General features: G+C 42.1%; 1 protein-coding gene across 1 annotated transcript in view; it reads right to left on the minus strand.

The window, feature by feature from the left end:
- Nucleotides 1-16835: 16835 nt before the first annotated feature.
- Nucleotides 16836-24801, minus strand: part of SHC2 (SHC adaptor protein 2) — an 87894-nt gene continuing 79928 nt past the window's right edge. Inside the window, exon 13 of the mRNA XM_040420397.1 lies at nt 16836-16852. The gene's annotated coding sequence lies outside the window, so the exon portion shown is untranslated. The remainder of the gene's footprint in view (nt 16853-24801) is intronic.

Below are 24801 nucleotides of genomic sequence, written 5' to 3' on the forward strand. Positions count from 1 at the left end.
ATATGTGCCCACAGCCTCCTTCCTGCGTCAGTGTATATGGAGTACACTTCACAATGGGGAACTGCACACTCCTGTGTACAAAGTGCACACATCTATTCAGCTCATCAGCTGTGCTTTGTAGTCAGCCAGAATTTATTCTGTTCTTGATGTTATCACTTGTCGCTTTTTTATGTATTTGAGGAGATGTATATGGTCACTTGCTTACAACCCTCAGTGAACAGGTTCCCAATATCTTCTAGTTTGACTTATCTATTATTACATTTGCTATTTCATTTGTCATTGTAGTTCTATATTTCTGTCCATGAGTTTTCTGGCATTTTATTATTATTAAAGCATCATTAAAGGGGTTGTCTCACTTCAGCAAAAGGCATTTATCATGTAGATAAAGTTAATACAAGGCACTTACTAATGTATTGTGATTGTCCATATTGTCTCCTTTGCTGGCTTGGTGGATTTTTTCATCACATTATACACTGTTTGTTTCCATGGTTACGACCACCCTGCAGTCCAGCACCAGTGGTCATGCTTGCACACTATAGCAACAAGCACCAGCCTATGTGCACTCCCATGATCCCGGCCACCAGAGAGGCTGGCGCTTTTTATCATAGTGTGCAAGCACGGCCACCGCTGCTGGATTACAGGGTGGTCGTAACCATGGATACGAGCAGTGTATAATGTGATGAAAAAATGAATCAGGCCAGCAAAGGAGGCAATATGGACAATCACAATACATTAGTAACTGCCTTGTATTAACTTCCTCTACATAATAAATGCTATTTACTAAAGTGAAACAACCCCTTTAAGGGCATGTTCACATCTGTGTTGGAGATTCCGTTCGGGGCTTTCATGGCAGATTTCACCAAAAAGAGCAGGCAAAAAAGCAGATACCTGAACAGACCCCACTATAGTCAATGGGATCTGATCAGCTCTCTTGGTTTCAGTTACGTGCCTAATCGGCACTTCCGTTATTTTCATTGTTCTGCTCCTCTAACAGAGAAGAACAATGGAAATAACTAGCGCAGATGTGAAAGTGCCCTTAGTCCAGGGCATATGACAATGATGTACATACATAATACAAGAACAAGTACAATAAGCCAGAACAAGAGGAGTTACAGGAGACAAGAGTCTGCCCACGAGGGCTTAAAATCTGCAAGAGAATGGGGAAGAAGATAGTATGTGAGCAGGCTTACTCTAGTTTTCAGGTTACTTTCAGTTTTTTTTCTCTGAAGGTTTCCATAGAAGGTGAAAGTCTGATGTCTTGGGGGATACATGGGGAAAAAAGATAAGAGGAGGGTAAAGAAGTAGATCCTATGAGAATCAGAGATTCAGTGTTGGAGGGTACTAGGAGATCAGGTCACAGATGTATGGAGGGGACCAGTTTTAGACAACCATATGTGTCTAAAACCTGTTAATGTTTTGTAATGGATTCTCTGGGCAAAGGGTAGCCAGTGAAGGGATTGACAGAGAGAAGAGTCAGAGGAGTAACAGGGAGAAAGGTGAATTGCCAGGCAGCAAAGTTGAGAATGGATTGGAGGGACACCAGAATGTTAGATGGGAGACAACAGAGGAGAATGTAGTCTAGGAGGAAGATGACGAGGGCATGTACAAGCGTTTTTGTGGACTCATAGTTGAGGAGTATGTGGATCTATGAGATATTTTTTTAGCTCAAGGCGGCAGAAGGTGGAAAGGGCTTGAATGTGTGATTTGAAGGACAAGGCAGAGAACTTCTGGGACCAGGAAGAGTGTGAGACATTGATTGTGATAGATACCTCATTTGGGGGCTGAGTGAAATGGGGGAAAGAAAATATATTCTGTTTTCTCCAGGTTTTAGAAAGTAAGAGGAGAAGAAGGAGGATATAGCAGATAAACATTGTGGGATTGTGGATAGTTGGGAGGTGACATCTGGACAAGAGAGTTAAATTTGAGTGTCATGGCTGTCATCAGCTATGGAGCTCCATAAGCTGTCCCAGGCCAAAGGTGTAGATTGAGAAGAGTACGGGTCCTAGGACAGAGCCTTGAGTAACACAAACAGAGAGGAGGTGAGATGTGGAGGTGATGTGTGAGTGCGAGACAATAAATGTCTGATCTGTGAGGTGATCTGAATATAAGCACATAAAGCAGTATCAATAGGACGCTGCAGTTTTCAATTACTACACAAAATGGACAATTTGCAACATTACATTGGCAGGGCGGTGCAATGCATTTTGTTGGCGAGCCGTCAACTTCATCAGGCACATAAACAGGAGTTCTGACAAAAAAACGTTGTCTGCCCTACCAATGTAATGTTCTTAATTAGCCATTTTATGTAGTATTTTAAAATAAAGCCTTTTAATTGTAGCATCTTGTTGAACCTGCTTTTATCTCCTGATGTTCTACTGTCCCTGGGACTCCCAGTAACAGGAGGGTGCAGCTGCAGTTTCCAGAATCGGTATACCTAATCAGTATGCTCACATTATCCAGTAAGCAGCTTTTTATTGCACTTGTTACTTGAGTGTTTTTTTGGGATGCACACATGAGGCGCAGTCTGCGTTTTATTTTCACAGTATGAGGTGATCCAGGATAGTCCAAGTCCGTCATGCCAAGGGATGAGAGAGTTTGCAACAGAATAGAGAAGTCAACTGTGTGAAAGGCAGATAATAGGTTTAGGAGGAGGACAGCAGATCGGTGACTTTGGTTAGAGTGGTTTCAGTTGAATGGTGGGGTCTGAAGCCAAAGTATGGAAATAAAAAAGGGAGTAGGATGAGACATGGGAGGACAGTCAGAGATGGACGTGTTGTTTTTAAGAAATTATGAGGCAATCGGGAGTAGTGATATGGAGAAATAGCCGAACAAAGAGGACAGGTCAAGGGAAGGCTTTTTAAGGATGGGTGTGATAGTTGCATGTTTAAAACAGGAAAGGTAAACCAGTGGTAAGTGATAGGTTGAAGACATGGTTTAGGGTTCGGATACACAGTATGGTGAGGATGGTGATGAGGTGGGGAAAGTTTTCCACCTGTAATGGTGAAGAAGCAGGGGTGGGGGAAGAGGACTGAATTGTCTTTTATCATTGTATAATTTTTTTTTTTCTTGATCATTTCATTTTTATACTCATTCAATCAATTTACCAAGCAATAAACCCAAGTTTTATCTTATTTATATGGGAGGATTATTGCTTTATTGCTACAGATGCTCAATATTGTTCACATTGGACCAATAGTCGCCGTGTGTTATAAGACCTTAAGGGATCATTTGCACAGAAACAAGTGCTTCGTTCTTCCCTGTCATGAGATACAGTTTTAATTTTAGAGAAATGAAACACATGGGATCAGAGGCCATAAATACAGCCACAGAGAAATGTAGACTTACCTTTGCTGAGCAAAAACTTAACCTACTCTTGCTATCTATTAATAAAGCAGAGGAGATCAAATTCTTATTGGCTTTTCTGCAAACTGTCAGAAGACAGGCTGTTTTATGACAGTTTTACGCTACACCATCTGCTTTAAACAAAAAAAACTGATATTGTTACAATCTTGCACAAGAGAAGGGTCACAATCCACTTGCCTCTGGTTAAACTGCTATGTAAAGTCTAGCCTAATATATTAGTTGATGTTCAGGCAAGATGAACGTCAATCAATTATAAATGCGCCAATCGGCGCTCATTTGCATTGACATATTATACAGTTCGATGCAAAGTATATGGCAGAGGAAAGATTGGTACCGCAGTTGTTCTTTTCCCTTTCATTTCTTTTGATTATCGGCTGCACATCCCTGATTTATTCTGATGAAAGATACAAATCAGCTAACGTTTTTGGCCAATATATAAGGGCCAATTATCGGGAAAGACCATTCCTATAAATACATTTTCCCGAAAATTGGCCTGGAGATTGCTCAATGTAATAGGCCCTTAAAGAATTAGCACTGGATAGTGCTGATACAGAGGTAGCCTAGTCTGGGACAGAGGTAAGGATTATCACCAGGACAGCAGGCAGGATGTGAACAGCTTGTGGAAAAGATGAGAGCATAGTCAGGAACATAGCCAAGGGTTGTCACCAGAAGTCAGACAACAGGTGCAAGGTAGACAATTTAGACTTTTAGAGGATGGGGAAGGAAATACAGTAAGTCAGAAACAAGGCTGAGGCCAGGATCAGGAACAGATGCCAGGAACGGAAAACAGATACAGAATGGTAGGACAAGGCCCCCATAAATAGACCACCTGGCCTGATGTCAGCTTCTGCTGATACGTGATAGGGAGCACTGCAGCCCAAACCAGGAGGACCACAACTTAAGCCACAAACCAGGGCAGGAGGAGAAGAAGTATCTGATTGCCTAGCAACCGGACGTGATTATTGGGAACAGCGGCAGCTGCTTGAATACATGTGGCGTTGGAACCTGGGCCAGGTGAGTAACACACGTACATACATGTAGTAAATTCACTGTTGCTCCATACCTGTTGAGGTCTAATAATTAAAGAATGGAGAATAAGTAACTTTTTAAAGGGCTGAAGTCTGGTCTCTTATTCTCATCTCCAAGAGTACAATTCTTGTTCCCTGATGTTACCGGCCATCTCTGTGTCTGTGTCAGTGCCCTCCAATTGTCAAGCATCCCATTGCAGGAGCAAGGTCCAGGCAGGACAGAACTTTGGTATTACATAAACAAGCTCTCAGTTTGGAACGAAACCACTGAAAGGGATTGTCCAGAATCAATAACATATAGATTAGATAGATAGATAGATAGATAGATAGACATGAGCCTATAATATAAAATTGATAGATTTTTTACAGCAGGCATGGTATTTTGCTGTATACACAGTTTTTTATTGAATTATAATATCTAGACCAGAGCATAACATGTACCTCTGCATGACAATAATCATGCATTGTTCTGCTTGTTTGTGTAGGGCCTAATGTTGTGTGGCCACATCACTATATGCTCTGTGACACAAAGACAGCTATATCAATGTGGTTGTGCTGTATTATGCAGTATAATTGTATCTGTAGCTGTTATGTCCTCAGGGAATTCCTGCCTCGGAGTTGGAGCAGCAGCAGTTACCGTAGTCATCAGAGTAAAGGCAGCATTCTCTATTCTTCTACATGCTGCTTTATATCTGAATTCAGGAAGCCATGTTCAGCTAAGCCAGCATAGCAAGATTGCAGGGTTGAAGTGGAACAACCATACAGTTAACATGCAGTTCGCCTGTTATGTATGCTTTGATGACACGATTGACAAGGCTGTGTTCACATCACATTTTTGTCCCAAGTTTCAGCCTGTGTTCACATCATGATTATGTCCCACGTTTAACATACACTTTTCGGGAAAAGAACAGATGCAAAATTGTAGTGTACAAAATTTTGCCGTCCTGGAAAAAAAAAGGATACATGAAACAGATTTTTTAAAGTGGATGTATGGCATCCATCAAAGATTTTCATTTAATGGATATGTCATGTGTAAACATTAAACGTGGGACAAAAACCTAATGTGAACACAACCCCCGGGGAGATACAGGAGAGCCAGGAAGTCAGTGTTCACTATTGACAGTCAGTGTAATAGTAAAGGAGAGGCAGTTCTACAGTTTATAGGGACAGTGATGGACATGAGCGAACCTTTTGAGATTCGGTTTGTTTCAGGTTCGCCAGAGCCCAAAAAAAAGAAATTTAGGCAAAGGCGTGGAAGTGCACCACATCTGCAGACTGACGAGTCAAATTTTACATATAGCATCGGTAGCCTTGCTTGTCTGCCCAAGAGTTCCAGCATTTACCACAACTAAGTGGTAAGGCAGCAACTGAACTGCCAAAACATGATCATGTGGAAGTTCAGCATTCCATTATAGAAGTTTCACGATGGAGCTGAGGACAAGGAGGAGGATGAGCCTGAGCAGGAGAAGAAGCAGCTGATGATGATGAGAAGGACACTGTAATGCTTGGGGATGTGGGCTAGCTGCCACAAACAAGACCAGGAGACGGAGGACAGACTTGTTCTGATTGCTGGCCAGTTCTATTTTCCCACAGGATCTGGTGATACCGCATCATGTGCTACAATAGAGACCTGGTACCCTTATGTTTGTGTTTGATCGCCCACGGCTTATTTTAATCATGCAGATCTTGCAGACAGCTGTGGTTTTGTGTGCTGGCCTTGTGGAGAAAAAACGCCATGGTAGTTGATTGCACAGAGCTAAAGGCAACCAAGCTTGATCTAGGTCTGGCACGTTTTGTTACTTTTTAAAAACAAGATGGCCATACCCATGAATCTCAAGTTGATCAAAACAGATGATTTTAAACAAAACAAGTGTTCTGTTGAGTTAAAATTAACAGCAAATGATCATTTTAGCCGACCAATGACAGATCATTATCATTTGAAAACAAATCATCTGTTCTTAATACTTTCATACGATAGTCAGACAAAAGATCTTTCTTTGAAGGATTGTTCCACAAAAGATATTTCGTCCATCGAAATGTGTATGAGCAGTTTGAACAACTGAAACGGCCAATATGGACTAAAATGCATATGGCTACGTCTGTGAAATGAGCTTTCACCAGATGTTTGTTTGTTTGTTTGTTCAATTGCTGTTCACCCAACTTCTTTCTAATCTAATCTAACCTTTACTAAGATCATCCTGACAAAAATATGCTGTGAAAAGAACATTAGGAGAAACATACTTTTACATCCCACTGCCATTTTGACCTTGTAAAAAATGGAGACAGCAGCAGGCCTTTAAAGGGTTATTTGAGGATTCTTATATTGATGGCCTATCCTCAGGATAGGCCATCAGTATTTGATGGGCGACAGTCCAACACCCCACACCTCCACCAGTCAGCGTTCCTGAGCTCTGGTGCTGGTACTACACAGTTTCTTCCACTGTGTAGTGGATGCAGCTGGTTACTTCTCCCATTGAAGTAAATCAATGTCATTCATTTAAAATTAGAAACGTAGAAGATTGACGCAGAAAAAGACCACCTGGTCCATCCAGTCTGCCCTTATATTATTTCTTTTTTATTTTAGGATTTATGTGTTTATCCCAGGCATGTTTAAATTCACTTACTGTACAGGTAGATTTCTCATCCACCCACATCTGATGGAAGTTTGTTCCAAGCTTCAACTACTTTTTGGGTAAAATAATATTTCCTGACATTGCTCCTGATCTTACCCCCAGCTAATTTCAGATTGTGCCGCTGTGTTCTTGTGTTTAGCTTTAAATTGAGAACACTTCCCTCCCTTATTTAAACCTTTAATATATTTAAAGGTTTCGATAATGTCCCCCCTTACGCTTCTTTCCACAAGGCTATACAGAGTAAGTTCTTTAAGTCTATCGTGGTATGTTTTATGCTTAAGAACCTACACCATTTATTTTTGCAGTCCATCTCTGCACCCGTTCCATTTTATCGATGTCTTTTTGTAGGTGGGGTCTCCAGAACTGGACACAGTATTCCAAATGTGTTCTCACTAGCGCTTTATACAGCGGGATCACAATCTCTCTCTCCTACTAATTATACCTCTAGCTATACAGCCACGCATCGTTCTTGCTTTCCCTGCTGCCTCTTCACACTGTGCACTCATTTTGAAGCAGTATGACATAAGGACCCCTTCTCTTCTGTAGTCCTCGCTAACACAGAGTTACCAATACAATATTCAAACTGAGGGTTCCTTCTCCACAAGTGCATTTTACATTTGGAAACATCAAACTGCAGTTTCCATTCTTTGGACCTGGAATCCTGGAATACCCATTTAAAGCCTATTTATTAGTACAAAAAAAAGTCACATTGGCTTCTTAATAACATGTAGATAAAGTCCTGTCAGAAATGCTCATTCTATCTTGCGTGGTTTGGGATTTCTTTTTCTCCCTTGACGGATTGTATAAATGCATACTTGAAGAGTGGATGAGCTCTTCCTAGTGTGAAGCAAGAAATATGCTTTGTTCTTTGAGTCAATCATGTCTTCTACCTTCACATCTGCCTTTATCCCATAATAACTTTTTAGTGTAGCTTCATCTCCCTAATCTCCTCAAAATGATGTCACTTTCCAATAATAAGATATATTACTGCAGTGTCCCACTAGGCCACGGCTAGTGGTTAAAGCAGGGATATTCTACATCAATGTATGTGATAGGATATACTGTATACATGATGTTCTGCACTGTGTTGTAATGTTTTGGACCAGTTTATGCAATTTTCATAAAAATACTATAAGCTAAACATGGGTTAATCCAACCACTGAGTTGTTTTCAGATGGAACACAGTGCTTAAACGGGTTTTCCGAGATTTTTATACTGATGACCTATCCTTTGGATAGGTCATCAGTGTCTGATTGGTGGGGGTCTGACACCCGGGACCCCCACCGATCAGCTGTTTGAGAAGGCACCAGCACTCCTGTGAACGCCGTGGCCTTCTCTCAGCTTTTCCTAGGCCAGTGATGACACGTTCATCAGTCACGTGGCCTAGGAGCAGCTCAGCCCCATAGAAGTCAATGGGGCTGAGAGTGATACCAAGCACAGGAGCTATACAATGTATGGCGCTGCGCTTAGTGAGCTGCGAGTAGGAGAAGCAGTGGTGCCTTCTCAAAATAGCTGATCGGCAGGGGTCCCGGAGTCAGACCCCCACGATCAGTTACTAATGACCTTTCTTGAGGATAGGTCATCAGTATAAAACTCTCGAAAAACCTTTTTAAGCTCTTAGATTTGGCCTCTTCTTGGTTCAGTCAGTCAGAGTCCAGGAGAGTGTGATGAGTTAAGGTTGCTGAAGGAGATACTTCCAGTCCTGTCAATCAGTATCAGCCAGTTTAAACTTGGTAGACTCCAGATAACTCCTGAGATTGCCTGCAGCTTAAGAAACTCCTGAGATTGTTGAGCACCTGAAGAGGGAGTACAAGGTTTTCATTTGTGAAGGTAGCACATGTCTACGGCTAATAGACAATATACTGGATTTTATATCTTCTGCCTCCCATTTATATCCGTTTACAGTGCTACTTTGCGGAATCTACATTGCTGAAGGATGTGCAAAGAAATTTGGAAATTTATGTGCACTCGACAGCTGGCCCTGTATGTAAAGAAGTGCTATGTAAGGATTTGCATCTCAGATGGACCCTGGAGATATCCCATGGTTTAGCTAGAACTTGTTCAACTCCACTCTGGTGTCCTGCCAGTCATTCCGCACTTCCACATCAAGGGCACACTACTATCTATTGTTCAGGTGACTACACACAGGGTTTTCCCCCCCGGGGACACCACTACTACTCCTGTTATCTTGAAGACCCCTTCTTCACTGTGCCAGCCCTGGGACGGAGGGGAAAGGACTTAGCCACCGTGAGTACCATAACAAATACTACGACTGTACCATCACCACTACCACTCCACTCCTGCTGGGTTGCTGCATTACAAAGTTGTATGTGTTCATATTTACCACTGATATATGAAAAAAAGTCTAATAAAAACTATGCCTAAAAATGTTGTACTGTTTACACATAGGATTTAATTTACAAATATTTTAGAAATTCCCATTGTATTGTATGTTCATAATACGTTTACAGTATTCAGCTGTGTATAGACTTTTTTGGTTTCAACTCGCCCAGCTGTTCATGTTCTATGATTGTTTTCTCAGCTCTTGCTCTCTCTCACTCTCTCTCATTAGCTGAATTTTCCATGTCACAACCTATATTTAAAAAATAAAATAAAATCCTGCCGTTTTTGCACTGGCCACTAAGCCTAATAATAGGTGTCACTTCTTGGTCTGTATGGATCACAATACTGCAGTTATCTACTCGTCACAGGCAGGATTAAAATGACCAATAATATATATACAGTGGTGCTTGAAAGTTTGTGAACCCTTCAGAATGTTTTATATTTCTGCATAAAGTTAACCTAAAACTACATCTAAAAGTAGATAACGATGACCAAATCAAACAAATAAGTAAAAATATTAGACTTGGTCATTTATTTATTAAGGAAAATTATTCAATATCTGTGAGTGGTAAAACTACATCAGATTTTAACAAAAATCCTATAAATAGATAAAGATAATCAAATCAAACAAATGAGTCAAAAATATTAGACTTGCTAATTATTGAATGTTTGCTTTCTGTATCTGATGTGACCCATTTGTGTAGCAATAACTTCAACTGTTTCCAGTTGTTGTTGATTAGTCCTGTACATCAGCTTGGAGGAATTTTAGTCCATTACTCTGTACAAAACAGCTTCAAATGTGCTATCTTGGTAGGTTTCCTCCCATGAACTACTTGCTTCAGGTCCTCCCACAACATATTGAATTAAGGTCAGGACTATGACTTGGCCATTCCAAAATGTTTAGTTTATTCTTCTTTAACCATTCTTTGGTAGAACAACTTGTGTGCTTAACATTATCTTGCTGCCTAAACCCTGACATTTTCTTCAGGATTTACTGGTATAATTCAGAATTCAACTTCAATGATGGCAAGCTGTCCTGGCTCACATACAGCAAAACAGGGCCAAACCATAATACTAAAACCACCATGTTTTACAGATGGGATGAGAATTTTATTATGGATTGCAGTGTTTTCCTTTCTCCAATTATAATGCTTCTCACTTAAACCAAAAAGTTCTGGTTTTGGACTCATCCATCCACAAAACATTGTTCAGACAGCCTTCTGGCTTGTCCAGGTGATCTTTAGCAAACTGCAGATGGGCAGCAATGTTTGGAGAGGGACTTGCACCTTGCACTTTTGCCATGCATACAATTGTTGTTCGGTGTCCACCTCATGGTGGACTCAAGAAAATTAATATTAGCTAATGTGAAATGTGCCTGTAATTGCTTGGAGGTTACATTCGGTTCATTTGTGACTCATGGGCTACTACATGCCTTGATCTTGCTGTGATCTGTGTTGGTCGACCACTCCTAGGTCTTGAATTTCCTCAATTTTTCCAAAATCTGTGGATTGGTGGAGTCCAAACTCTTTAGAGATGGTTTTGTAGCCTTTTCCATCTTGATGAGAATCAACAACTCTTCTTCTGAGGTCCTCGGAAATCTCCTTGGTTCGTGCCATAATACAATTCCACAAACAAGCTGTGAAGATCAAATCCCTGTTCTTTAAATAAAAAAAGGTGGCCCACTCAAACCTGATTATCATTCCATTGACTGAAAACACCTGCATAATTTCACCTGCACATTATCGTTATCTATTTTTAGATGTAGTTTTAGGTCAAATGTATGCAGACATATAAAAAAAATTCTGAAGGGTTCACAAACTTTCAAGAACCACTGTATATAGATAGATAGTCACATAGATATCACATAATCCACAGTTCACAATAGATGATATCTCAACTTATCTCCTCCCTCCTGTCCTCTGCACACGTCACAGAGCATGTCTAGAAAACTCTATCGTGGAAATCAATGAGGACCCATCCTGTCCATTGTATCTAAGGTCCATGCTGACTGCTGTAAAGCAGCTCTCTAAATCATTAGAAATAAAACAAGTTTACTGGCGTTCTTACTTAAAAATGTTGTGAGTATTCTGCAAGAAAGGTCAGTGCCGCAACGACAATAAGCAGAAGTGAAAGAAGTATTCCTTAGTCTCTGACTGCACCTAAGTACTGGTGACTAGAAGCGGGGTTCTACCACGTCTGCTGTCCTCTAAGTTGTAATAAGTATCTTTATGTGACACCGTCACGCCTACCTGAACTTGTAGAAAGAGTCCATAATGTTAATATGTAGTGGTGAATACTTGATAGTTGTGACAAGTATTTTATTAAATTCACCTCCTTTCCTTCCAGTTTTTACCTTCTCCATGCCACATACTGATGACCCTTTCCACTTGCTGCTGTGTACCTCCAGGTAATGTCTGGATAGGGGATGACCCTCATATTTTCTCTCAATATTGTATATATTGTATATGTGTTCCCTTATACGTTCCTGTAGTGGTCTTTTTGTTCTGCCTATGTATATTTGTTCACATGGGCAAATTATTCTATATATCACACTTTTACTGTAGCATGTGATATGTTGTTTTATTGTGTGTGTAAAGGAACCTTCTTTGTCTTTTATTTCATAAACTGGTTTAGTGGTTGATAGTTTTCTGCAACTCATGCATCTTTTACATGGGAAGAACCCGTTTGGAATCCCTGTTATTTTCCCAACTTCAGTGCTTTTTGGTATCATATTTTTTATAGTGGGTGCTATCATGTTCCCAGTTCTAGCGGCCTTTTTAAAAATGAAATGGGTTTTTTCCGGGATATGTCTACCTATAGTTTTATCTTGTCGCAGGATATCCCAGTGTTTGTTAACTATACTTCTTAAAATGCTTGATTGGTTATTATATTCAGAAATAATTGGTGAAATGATTGTATCAGCATTATTTTGTTGTCTTTGTCCTCCAGTAGTAGCTGCCTATTTACCCTGCCTATTGTTTCCCTTTGTTCATTCAGGAGGGTACATGAGTATCCTTTAGTTTCAAATTTATTTTGCAGGTGTATGACTTCTTTATTATAGTCCTCTTTTTTACTGCAGGTGGCAACTATTCATGGCAATAAAGCTGTTAGTATCTGTTGGCATACTGTATGTTTTAGTGTGTAATTTACCGTCTTCTATAAAAATGGTTAGATCCAGGAAGTTCAACTCTGTTCTACTATATGTTGGTGTGAATTCCAAGAAAAAATCATTACTGTTTATTTCCTCCAGGAAGCTTTTCAGTCTAGTTTCCCCCCCCTCTTTCCATATAAAAATGACATTGTCAATAAAGCGCCTCCACAGGATGAGGTACGCACTAAGCCTGCTTTGGGAGAATACTGTTCATTCCTCTCATTTGGCGACATATAAATTAGCAAAACTCAGTGCGAATTTCGTCCCCATTGCTGTAAATAATATTCTCCTTCATATAAAAAGTAATTTTTATTAAGTATAAATAAAATACATTTCCCAATAAAATCAACTTGGTCTGTTGGATAAAAACCTGACCTTTGTAAAAAGACAAAGAAAGATGAACAAACTGATAGAAAAGGGTTAATTTCACAACGGCAACCCCCAAAAAAGGACCACGTAACAATTTTAACACAAAGAGAAAGAGCACCATGGATAACCAGATAGATACAGTTAAGAAAGATTTTTTCAAGCACGAGAAAAGCAGAAAAGGGGATGTAGAGGCAGACAGAACAAGAGAGGTGCATGAAATGCAACGAACAAAACACCTCCCCCTGAACAACATCAGCAAAAAATATTTAATCTGAGTAGTCACATTTTAACAGAGGGGGAATGTTCCCTTCTACAAAAGAGTCTAAAATTTGCCCCGGCAAGGTTTTAATGAATTCCAAAAAATGACATTCCAAGCATTTATTGGCATAAAAAAGTTTATGCGGAAACTAGCACTAAAGAAATATTATATAAAACAACAATATAAGGATAACAATCTCCCATAGAGTCCTCAGGAGGAAATAAATATAAACAAACAGATTTGCAAGCTCACCAACATATAGTAGAACAGAGGTGAACTTCCTGGATCTAACCATTTTTATAGAAGACGGTAAATTACACACTAAAACATACAGTAAACCAACAGATACTATCAGATTTATTGCCATGAATAGTTGCCACCTGCCCCAATGGCTATTAAATGTACCAAAAAGCCAATTCATGTGTTTATTTAGGAACTGCAGTAAAAAAAAGAGGACTATAATAAAGAAGCCATACAACTGCAAAATACATTTGAAACTAAAGGATACTCATGTACTCTCTAGATGAACAAAGGGAAACAATAGGCAGGTTAAATAGGCAGCTACTACTGGAGGACAAAGACAACAAAATAATGTTGATACAATAATTCCACCAATTATTACTGAATATAATAACCAACCAGGCATTTTAAGAAGTATAGTTAACAAACACTGTGATATCCTGCGACAAGATAAAACTATAGGTAGACATATCCCGGAAAAACCCCATTAAATTTTTTATAAGGCCGCTAGAACTGGGAACATGATAGCACCCACTATAAAAAATATGATACCAAAAAGCACTGAAGTTGGTAAAATAACAGGGATTCCAAACGGGTTCTTCCCATGTAAAAGATGCATGAGTTGCAGAAAACTATCAACCACTAAAGCAGTTTATGAAATAAAAGACAAAGAAGGTTCCTTTACATACACAATAAAACAACATATCACATGCTACAGTAAAAGTGTGATATATAGAATAATCTGCTCATAGGCAGAACAAAAAGACCACTACAGGGACGTATAAGGGAACACATATACAATATTGAGAGAAAATATGAGGGTCATCCCCTATCCAGATATTACCTGGAGGTACACAACAGCAAGTGGAAAGGGTCATCAGTATGTGGCATGGAGAAGGTAAAAACTGGAAGGAGAGGAGGTGATTTAATAAAATACTTGGCGCGCGCTGAGACAAGATGGATTTTCAATTTGAATAGCCTCGCCCCCACTGGACTAAATAGTGAAGTGGAGCTATTCACATTTGACAACTGAAATTGTGTTCTGTCTCCCTAACTTAAAGACTGCATTGCACTAACCTGATCTGAATATCCCTGCCCCAAAATGATTCATAAGGAGAAGCAAAGGCAAGAGGACTCTATCCCTGAGGAAGAAAGGCGATCCTTTCGAAACGCATTGGATTTTTGGTCCACAACAGCTCCTGTAGCTGTAAGCTAGCATGCTGTCACCGGCGCTCTGATTAGGAACGCAAGCTTTTTTGAATAGAAAACGTGCTGCCGGCCGGGGCACGTTTTCCAACTACACAGCCTGACTGCTTCTACCGGACTGGAGGATCGGGACAACTATCAAGTATTCACCACTACACATTAACATCATGGACTCTTCTCTACAAGTTCAGGTAGGCGTGACGGTGTCACATAAAGATACTTATTACAACTTAGAGGACAGCAGATGTGGTAGAACCCCGCTTCTAGTCACTGGTGCAGAGTAAGCGCAGGAATTCTTCTTTTAGTTCTCTAAATCATCTTAGTAACAGCTCAATCAAGATGGCTGCCCTTATTCTACAAGTGGAATATAAAACAGATTAGAAAAAAAAGATACATGTCGCTATCTACTTTAACTAGCAGAAAAAATTGTAGATGACACATTCAGAAAAAAATTGTAGATGACACACTCCCTTTGCGCTGCCATTCAGAGCTGAAGCCCAGGCTGTTCTTTTCCATCACTTACCATATGCCTGTGCTTCTCACTCTGCCGTTTGATGTAACGACAAATTTTAAAATCATCTGACTGTTAATGACTTATGTAGGGAACCTTCGTTGGCATTTAAAGGATATCTATGGGCAGTCAATGCCTTAGTGGTTTGCCTTACTGCCTTCCATCACCAGGCTCCTAGGCACATGTAACCAGGGGCAACATGTGCATGGAGTTTGTATGTTCTCTCCAGGCTTTGTGGGTTTCGAGCACGTTTCCATGTGTTCCTCCCACATGGGGAACGAATAGATCAGCTGGAATTCTAGGAAAGTGGACCCAATGTGTGTGTGGTCTAAAATAATATATACACACTGGTAGATTTCTTTTAGTGCACTGCCAATGTAGACCAATCAACACATGACGACTTGACATGCAATCTGCACATTGACACTAAAGAAAATAGTACACATGACTGCTTTTGTCCCAAGGACAGTTTTCTACATATTCTTTAATTCAAAGCAATAGGTAGAGTTTAAGTTAATGTAGATACCTTCTCTGAAGTGTCCAGTATCTCTCTTTACTGTTTGCTTGGACCCCAGGTCATTCATTGTACTATAGTATATTCAAAGATGGTGAATGGGTTAATACAAGACTTTCAGAATTGTATCTAACAGTGGACCATGTCACCTAATTCTAATGGATGATTGCCTAGGTGCTGATTGTTCGATTTCCCACTGACAACTTTAGGGAGTACAACTTTATACTTAGCAGATCATAGGCCTGCACTGAAGTCATCAGTTTACACACTAAATCTTGCAATCTCTGTACATCCTACTGCAATTGCTTTGTATCACTCCTCCATGACCTTACCATACTTAGTATTACATGAACATGCCATGGGATAGTGGCCCTCACCTAGGTCATGGAAAACAGGTGGTGGAGCAAATTGGTCCTTCTTGACGAACTCCAAGACAATAGGCATTGGCAGTTTAATAACTGTGAAATCATGTTTTCTGACCTTGCCTGTATAAGACAACATCCATTTCCTTGCTGACCGCCTACATAGCTCTAAGGAACAGATAATTAGATTATCTCTCGTTTTCCATTCTTTCAGTATAGAGGAGCAGCCCAGCCTAGAGGGTGTGAGGTGAAGCATTTCATGTACTAACATCAAAATACCCATAAACTATCCCCTGGTTTTCTTTATGCTCATACGATGTAAGGAATGTATGTACGTATATCACATTGATCATAGAAAGTGTGATATTATTTCCAGCATATATATTGTAGATCCAGATTTAAGCTGCAAGCATGTCAGCCGTGCTTGGAAGACATTACTACCTCGTAAATATATCAGTTAGGATGCAATATTTGCATAAGGAAGGTACTGCATATACAGATTGAACTATACTGGCTTGATTTTCAAATAGTTCAGGTTGTTCAATGCACATGTATAGTTAACATTGCTTCTCCTCAATGGGCTTACATAGTGTCCCACCTGCACTTGCCCGAGATGCTGGATATTTTCACTTAAAAAATGGCAACAGTTTTGTATTGTTGTAATAGTTGGCGTTATGAGTGTTCCTCTTCTTCAAGCTCGTTGGGCTCAGCTTCCCCCTCTGGTGGTGAAAAGTAAAATACTAGAGCTATACACAAATGCAAGATGCAGTCTCTGGCAGAAGAGTACTCCTTGGGTCACTTAATGATGTTTCTTATGGGTAACTCTTCCTTGCTTCCCTCCTGATAAATGTTCATCTCCAAACAGAGTTGAGCCTGAATAATATACAGCACACAAAGAGGTTATATGTTATAAAGACAGTTAGCAAGAATAAAGATTGGCATGGCTAGTCTACCATATATCACTTCATATTTTATGCAAATTAGGTATTTCAAAAAAGAAAAGAAAGCTGAGCCTCTAATGCCAACAGATGCCACGTAGATATCCTAAAAGTCAATGCTCAACATTTTTGAACAGGCCTTGAGATATTATTTAGGATTATAGCTAAGCAAGTACCTCATCTGCTGTTTCGGGGTAATTGCCCCCATCAGTGCAGAAAGAACTGGCTTAACTGTGTGAGAGGCCTTTGTTGGGATCCGGGGTGTACTAGTCTCTTTCTGGAGAGTGCCTAGTAGGCTTAAGGAGTCATATAGGCCAGTCAATGCTCCTATGGGAAAATGGTATGCAAATTAGCTCACTCTCCAAAAAGAAAAGAAAGCTGAGTCTTTAATGCCACCAGATGTAAGGTAGCTATCCTACAAGTCAATGTTTGGCCTTTTTCACAGGCTTTGAGATATAACAGGATTATAGCTAAGCCAGTACTTCATCTGCAGGTTGAACATTGACATAGGATAGCTACCTTACATCTGCTGGCATTAGAAGCACAGTTTTTTTTTCTTTTTTGAGCTTAGGCAGAATGCTGGTTCTACTTAAAGAGACCAGCTGTATATGGAGACTTATTGGCAATGCTCCATGGGGAATTTTTTTTTACAAAGAGGTATCTCCCAGGAAAAGAGAACAATCTCACTAGTGGCTCCCTATGAGTCAGAGTCCAACTTCTTAACATGCCTTGGGACATGGCAAGGGCCAAACCAAATATCCATCTGTAACATCCCAGAGTTATGTTACTAAACTCTTTTTCCCCGCTAGTATTTGTTGGGAACATGTGCCTTGTCATCTAATGTGATTTTATTTAATATTCCTCACAAATGTGCATATTCTAAGCCTGTTACATGTATTTGCTGTAATTTTCATGTACACCAGCAGGTGGCAGCAATGTGTCAGCAGGGCCTTAGTTCAGTTTAGCATATCTAGACTGGAATGGTTTATTTCAGTTTAGCTCCTCCCTCTTTGAGCAGAAGTGGGCTGGCCCATGTCCTGTCTCATGGGGAGGAAAGGAAGTTAAGTTGAGTGTGCCAGCCACCCCGGCCAGGGGAAGACTGTGCTGGTAGGAGCTCCCAGTTCTAGGGATCCCAACCCAGAATCTAGTCTCGGCTGAGACCAAAGATCTTCATCCCCAGCCTGAGCCTTCAGCCTCAGCTGGTTGACAAACAAGCAGAACCTCCAGATCTCCAGGACGAACCATTCCCTGTGAGCATAACTGTGAGTAACATCCAGAGACCAGGAGAAGCCAAATTCCTCCTCAGCTAGTCAGTCCCATGCACAGCAGAAGATAGACAGAGCAGAAGATATAGATTCCTGCCATATTCTCCAGGCATATGATAGAAGCAGAAGAGATAGTAATCCCTGCCATATATTGCCAATACCTGTTGGGACCCAAGACTATTGCTGTAACTCATGTGGATTAATGCTGCCTCCAGTAAAGACAAGTTGAATTACTTTTCAAGTCTGGATCTCATTCTACCAAGTTCCTCAATTACTCCTACTAGCAACATTCATTTATTGCAAGTGAGCCAGGATCCAGGAGTCCAGCCGTACCAAGGTAGGAGACACCGTTGACACTATACCTACTAGTACACAGAGACATTACCCCACTCTGGCATTCCTCACCTGGTACGTGAGTTGCAACACCTTAAGAGCCCTGAGACTGTACCCTGCGCACGCTGCAATTGGCGTCACAAACAAAAACAATAGACTTCTATATCCATATCCGGACCCACTGCATAATTTTGGCGTCCGCCTAACCGTACCACGGTCCTGCTCATTGCACATCCATAGATAGCTGTTTCAGGGTGCTTGTGTCAACAGTACAGAGTAGGATTCTGGCTGGCTGAGTGTGCTGCTTAGGCAAGGTGCTGGCTCCTGTTAAAGTTAAATGAGTTTTAGAGCGTCTCACAATTACCTTCTGCTTTTGCTGACAACACTGTGAGGATACATTCCAGCCTTCCCCAGTGCTCTGGTCTGCTTTTGTTGACTTTTAGTTTCCCATTGTGCTGCTCTTGCATCCAGCAGTTCTCCTCCAGCCTTTGGCATGTTTAAATACAGGCAGTCTGCCAGTACTATACTGCCATAGACTCTCTTTCCCATAATTTTAGGCTCACATAGAAAGGAATGGTCCAGGACTCAGAATACATATTATCATGACAGCACAGGGAGGGGAAAATTGCATGTCACAGAAGACAGTTTATGCTCACAGTATACAGAGGGGAAAGATCCAGAACATAAGAGAAACTTATTGATTACAGCATAGATGGGGTAAGGACTATGTAAACTGAGAGTCAGTCCAGTGAGGGATGCTGACTAATAAACAAGATAAAACCAACACATCCAGAGGCACTCAAGCACTTCATAGATTAATTCTATTATTACTGGAGTAAGAAATGCACTAAATAATGGGGGAAAGGGGGCGTGGCTTACCGCTGCATGGCTTGCTACGCACTTTGGAGCGCTCCTGATGGCATCCTGAAACATCCTGATGATCACAGATCTCTGGTGGAAGAGAAGAGCCTGGAAAGGAGCCTGGGAGAGGGGAGATTCACCTGCAAGGCACATATGTGTGCGCCAACATGCCGAAGAGGGAGAAGAACGCCGTGAGAACAGATAGAGCAGAGCTCAACCAACATGGAGCCGGCACGGAGGAAGAGGAAAGACATCAGGAGGTGGTGAGCCAGAGCGCGGCAGCGTGCTTAAGCAGGTTTGCAAAGGTGTCGGAGGGGGTGAGGGACTGGTCTCAAAATAAAGGGATTGCAATAATGTCCTCCTCTGACCAGGAGGAAAGATCCTCAGATGAAGAGGGGGAGGGAGAAAATGGCTGCCACGTCCCTGCTTCTAAAGAAGTCATACAGGGGAAAGACGCTCCCCATAAATCCCTTGAACAGGAACCCACCCTCAAAGACATCATGGTGGCAGTTGCAAGCTGTAACACTACCCTCAAAGGCTGATGATTTGGAAAATAGATCACGCCGTAATAATATCAGAATAGTGAGGGTCCCTGAAAAGACGGAAGGGGCAAACGCCACGGACTATATAGAAAAATGGATTCAGCAGAAATTTAAAGACAAAGAACTGTCTTCACTGTATGCTGTAGAAAGGGCTCATCGGGTGCCCACAAGACCGCTACCGCCTGGTAGACCGCTAAGACCAATACTTGCTAAAATATTGCATTTTTAAGATAGAGATACCATATTGCCGCAAGCACGTGATAATACAGATCTGGTCATAAATGGGACAAAAATTCAAATTCAATTTTTCCGGATTATTCTACAGAGGTCCAGAAGAGGAGGACACGCTTTCTAGATGTCAAGAGAAGACTCAGAAACTTGCAAGTCCAATACTCTATGCTTTTCCCAGCTAAACTAAGAGTGGTGGCTCTAGGATCTACCAGGTTCCTTGAAGATCCAGAAGAGGCGGCATAATGGTTGGATCATCATGAAAGTCAACTGAAGGAGTAGAATAAGGACACTTGAGAAGACAGCACCTAGGAAGAGATGCACGCACAATTGCATATGGATGGAGCTGTTGTTTTCCCTCCTATATCTTTTTTCTCCTTTTATTTCCATTTTCAATTTTTTTTTAGTATCATAGTGTGCAGGAGAACATCTCGTCATAGGACGGCTCCACAGATGGGACAATCTGATTAACACTTTATCACCAAACTCCTCTGATGCAGGAGCGTGAGTAGCACAGGAAGTGTTGTTCACAGTTTACAGGTTGTGTTTTGGGAGGTTGAGAGTTAAAGGGTTAAATATGCTGCATTCAATGGTGGGCAAGTTTGTTAGTGAGTGCCCCAGTTATGGGATGATTAGCAGTGTTTCATTTGGGATTAAATCCTTTATTTTGGTAACGGATAAGGGAGGGAGGGCACTCACTCCGGCTTAGGTACGGGGACAATACAAAGTTTGGAATTAATGCACCATAGGACCTTAATGAGTGGAGATCACTTTTCTGTTTCCATTTTTAATTATGACACGTATGATTAGAATACTCAGCTGGAATGTGAGGGCTGATACTGGAATGGAATGGCTGATACGACTAAACGACATAGTATTTTTAGCTACTTAATGCGGTTTCAGCCGGCTATATGTTGTTTACAAGAGATGCATTTGACTAAGAATACACTACAATGGCTAAAAAAGCCATGGGTGGGATATGCGTCTCATGCGGTCCTATCTTCACATTCCAGGGGAGTAAGTACACTGCTCAAAAAAATAAAGGGAACACAAAAATAACACATCCTAGATCTGAGTTAATTAAATATTCTTCTGAAATACTTTGTTCTTTGCATAGTTGAATGTGCTGACAACAAAATCACACAAAAATTAAAAAATGGAAATCAAATTTTTCAACCCATGGAGGTTTGGATTTGGAGTCACACTCAAAATTAAAGTGGAAAAACACACTACAGGCTGATCCAACTTTGATGTAATGTCCTTAAAACAAGTCAAAATGAGGCTCAGTAGTGTGTGTGGCCTCCACGTGCCTGTATGACCTGCCTACAACGCCTGTGCATGCTCCTGATGAGGTGGCGGACGGTCTCCTGAGGGATCTCCTCCCAGACCTGGACTAAAGCATCTGCCAACTCCTGGACAGTCTGTGGTGCAACGTGAGGTTGGTGGATAGAGCGAGACAGGATATCCCAGATGTGCTCAATTGGATTCAGGTCTGGGGAACGGGCGGGCCAGTCCATAGCATCAATGCCTTCGTCTTGCAGGAACTGCTGACACACTCCAGCCACATGAGGTCTAGCATTGTCTTGCATTAGGAGGAACCCAGGGCCAAAGGCACCAGCATATTGTCTCACGAGGGGTCTGAGGATCTCATCTCGGTACCTAATGGCAGTCAGGCTATCTCTGGCGAGCACATGGAGGGCTGTGCGGCCCTCCAAAGAAATGCCACCCCACACCATTACTGACCCAATGCCAAACCGGTCATGCTGGAGGATGTTGCAGGCAGCAGAACGTTCTCCACGGCGTGTCAAGACTCTGTCACCTCTGTTACATGTGCTCAGTGTGAACCTGCTTTCATCTGTGAAGAGCACAGGGCTCCAGTAGCGAATTTGCCAATCTTGGTGTTCTCTGGCAAATGCCAAACGTCCTGCACGGTGTTGGGCTGTAAGCACAACCCCCACCTGTGGACGTCGGGCCCTCATATCACCCTCATGGAGTCTGTTTCTGACCGTTTGAGCAGACACATGCACATTTGTGGCCTGCTGGAGGTCATTTTGCAGGGCTCTGGCAGTGCTCCTCCTGTTCCTCCTTGCACAAAGGCGGAGGTAGTGGTCCTGCTGCTGGGTTGTTGCCCTCCTACGGCCTCCTCCATGTCTCCTGATGTACTGGCCTGTCTCCTGGTAGCGCCTCCATGCTCTGGACACTACGCTGACAGACACAGCAAGCCTTCTTGCCACAGCTAGCATTGATGTGCCATCCTGGATAAGTTGCACTACCTGAGCCACTTGTGTGGGTTGTAGACTCCGTCTCATGCTACCACTAGAGTGAAAGCACCGCCAGCATTCAAAAGTGACCAAAACATCAGCCAGGAAGCATAGGAACTGAGAAGAGGTCTGTGGTCACCACCTGCAGAACCACTCCTTTATTGGGGGTGTCTTGCTAATTGCCTATAATTTCAACCTGTTGTCTATCCTATTTGCACAACAGCATGTGAAATGGATTGTCACTCAGTGTTGCTTCCTAAGTGGACAGTTTGATTTCACAGAAGTGTGATTGACTTGGAGTTAGATTGTGTTGTTTAAGTGTTCCCTTTATTTTTTTGAGCAGTGTATATTAGTGCATAAAAGTATTAGATTTGAGGGTATTAGGGAACTTTTAGATGTAGAGGGGAGGTTCGTCTGTGTATTATGTAACAAAGAAGGTACTCAAATGATACTGGTGGCGGTCTACATTCCCCCGCCGTTTGCGCCGACCACTTTAAGAATGATTTTAGATTTTTTAGCAGAGTACCCAGGGTCCCGTGGATGCTTATAGGGGACTATAACTGTACTTTGAATGATCAACTAGATAGATGTAGAATGAAGGGAGCTGGGAGATCTTCGGGTAGTCGGCGTTGACAAACATTATGAAAGAGGTGTGGCTAATAGACATATGGAGAGTAAGACATCCGCTAGAATGTAGATATTCTTGTAGCTCATCCACATACCAAACCCTATCCCGAATAGATCTGTCGCTGGTTAATGATGCAATGTTTCTGCTTGTCCACTCCACAGAATATCAACCTACATTATTATCGGAACACTCCTTGCTAAAGGTGGAGTTGAACCTCGGGGGGACTAGGCCGTGGCTGCACTTCTGCGCAGTCTAGTATCTCTGAACATGAGAGCGCTGTCCTCCCTCCCCCCTGTGCTGCCGCTGCCACAAAAGAACGGAGAGAGGGCGGAGGAGGGGCGGGCGCACTGCGCCACCAATGATACGACTTTTCCTACACAGAGCGGCGCCCAGAGATGTCCCAGCACTTACCATTAATCCTGGGCGCCGCTCCGTTCGCCCGCTTTGCCCCATTACTGTCTCCTCTCCTGCTCCATATGTCAATTACTATGGGAGAAATGGGGAGGAGACAGCAGCTTCTCTAGTGGGCGTTCCTTCTTCCTGCGCTGCGATTGGACAGCTCTACAGCCAGAGAGAAGGAACGCCCACTAGAGAAGCTGATGTCTCCTCCCCATTGCTCCGATAGTAATTGGCATATGGAGCAGGAGATGAGACAGTAATGGGGCACAGCGGGCGAACGGAGCGGCGCCCAGGAATAATAGTAAGTGCTGCGACATCTCTGGGCGCCGCTCTGTGTAGCCTAATACTGAAAGTCTGGACCCAGGAAAAGTAGACTTTAACACATAATACAGGAGGCGGGTACCGGCAGCAGAATCACATTGCCGGCACCCTGCCCCTGACAGGGAGCTGCGATCAGCAGCAGTTAACCCCTCAGGTGCGGCACCTGAGGGGTTAACTGCCGCTGATCTGCCAGTACCCGCCTCCTGTATTAAGGGCTAATTATCATTGGTGGCGCAGTGCGCCCTCCCCCCCCCTCAACCCCCCCTATTAAAATCATTAGTGGCACAGTGCACCGACCCCTCTCAACCCCCCCAGTATTAAAATCATTGGTGGCAGTGGCCACAGGGTCCTCTCCCCTCCCCCTCATTGGTGGCAGTGGCAGTGGCAGTGGCAGCTTCTGATCGGAGCCCCAGCAGTGTAATCCTGGGGCTCCGATCGGTTACCATGGCAGCCATATAAAATGTATAAATAATAAATAAACATATTACAGATCGCCACTTCAGAAAAGTCCAAACTATTAAAATATAAAAAAAAAATCTATGCGGTGAACGCCGGAACAGAAAAAATAAATAGAAACTGCGCGATTCGCCATTTTTTAAAATGCGGAATGCACGTGGCCTTTTTGGTTTATTTTTTTCGCGTGGTATCGAATGGTATCGAGTATCGCAATACTTTTTCATGGTCTCCCATGGACTCCATGAACACAATCCTGTGCTTTTTTTTGTTTAGTTTTTTAACACAGAGGGGGCACAATGGTCATTGCTAATGTGAAGGGGGCACAATGGGCATTTCTACTATAGAGGGGGCACAATGGACATTTATACTCTGGAGGGGGCACAATGGGCATTTCTTCTCTGGAGGGGGCACAATGGCATTGCTAATGTGAAGGGGGCACAATGGGCATTTCTACTATGGAGGGTGCACAATGGGCATTTCTACTCTGGAGGGGCACAGAGGGCATTGCTAATGTGAAGTGGGCACAATGGGCATTTCTATTCTGAAGGGAGCACAATGGGCATTTCTTCTCTGGTGGGGGCACAATGGCA

Source organism: Bufo bufo, chromosome 2 (assembly GCF_905171765.1).
Source record: "Bufo bufo chromosome 2, aBufBuf1.1, whole genome shotgun sequence".
NCBI classification, from domain to species: domain Eukaryota; kingdom Metazoa; phylum Chordata; class Amphibia; order Anura; family Bufonidae; genus Bufo; species Bufo bufo.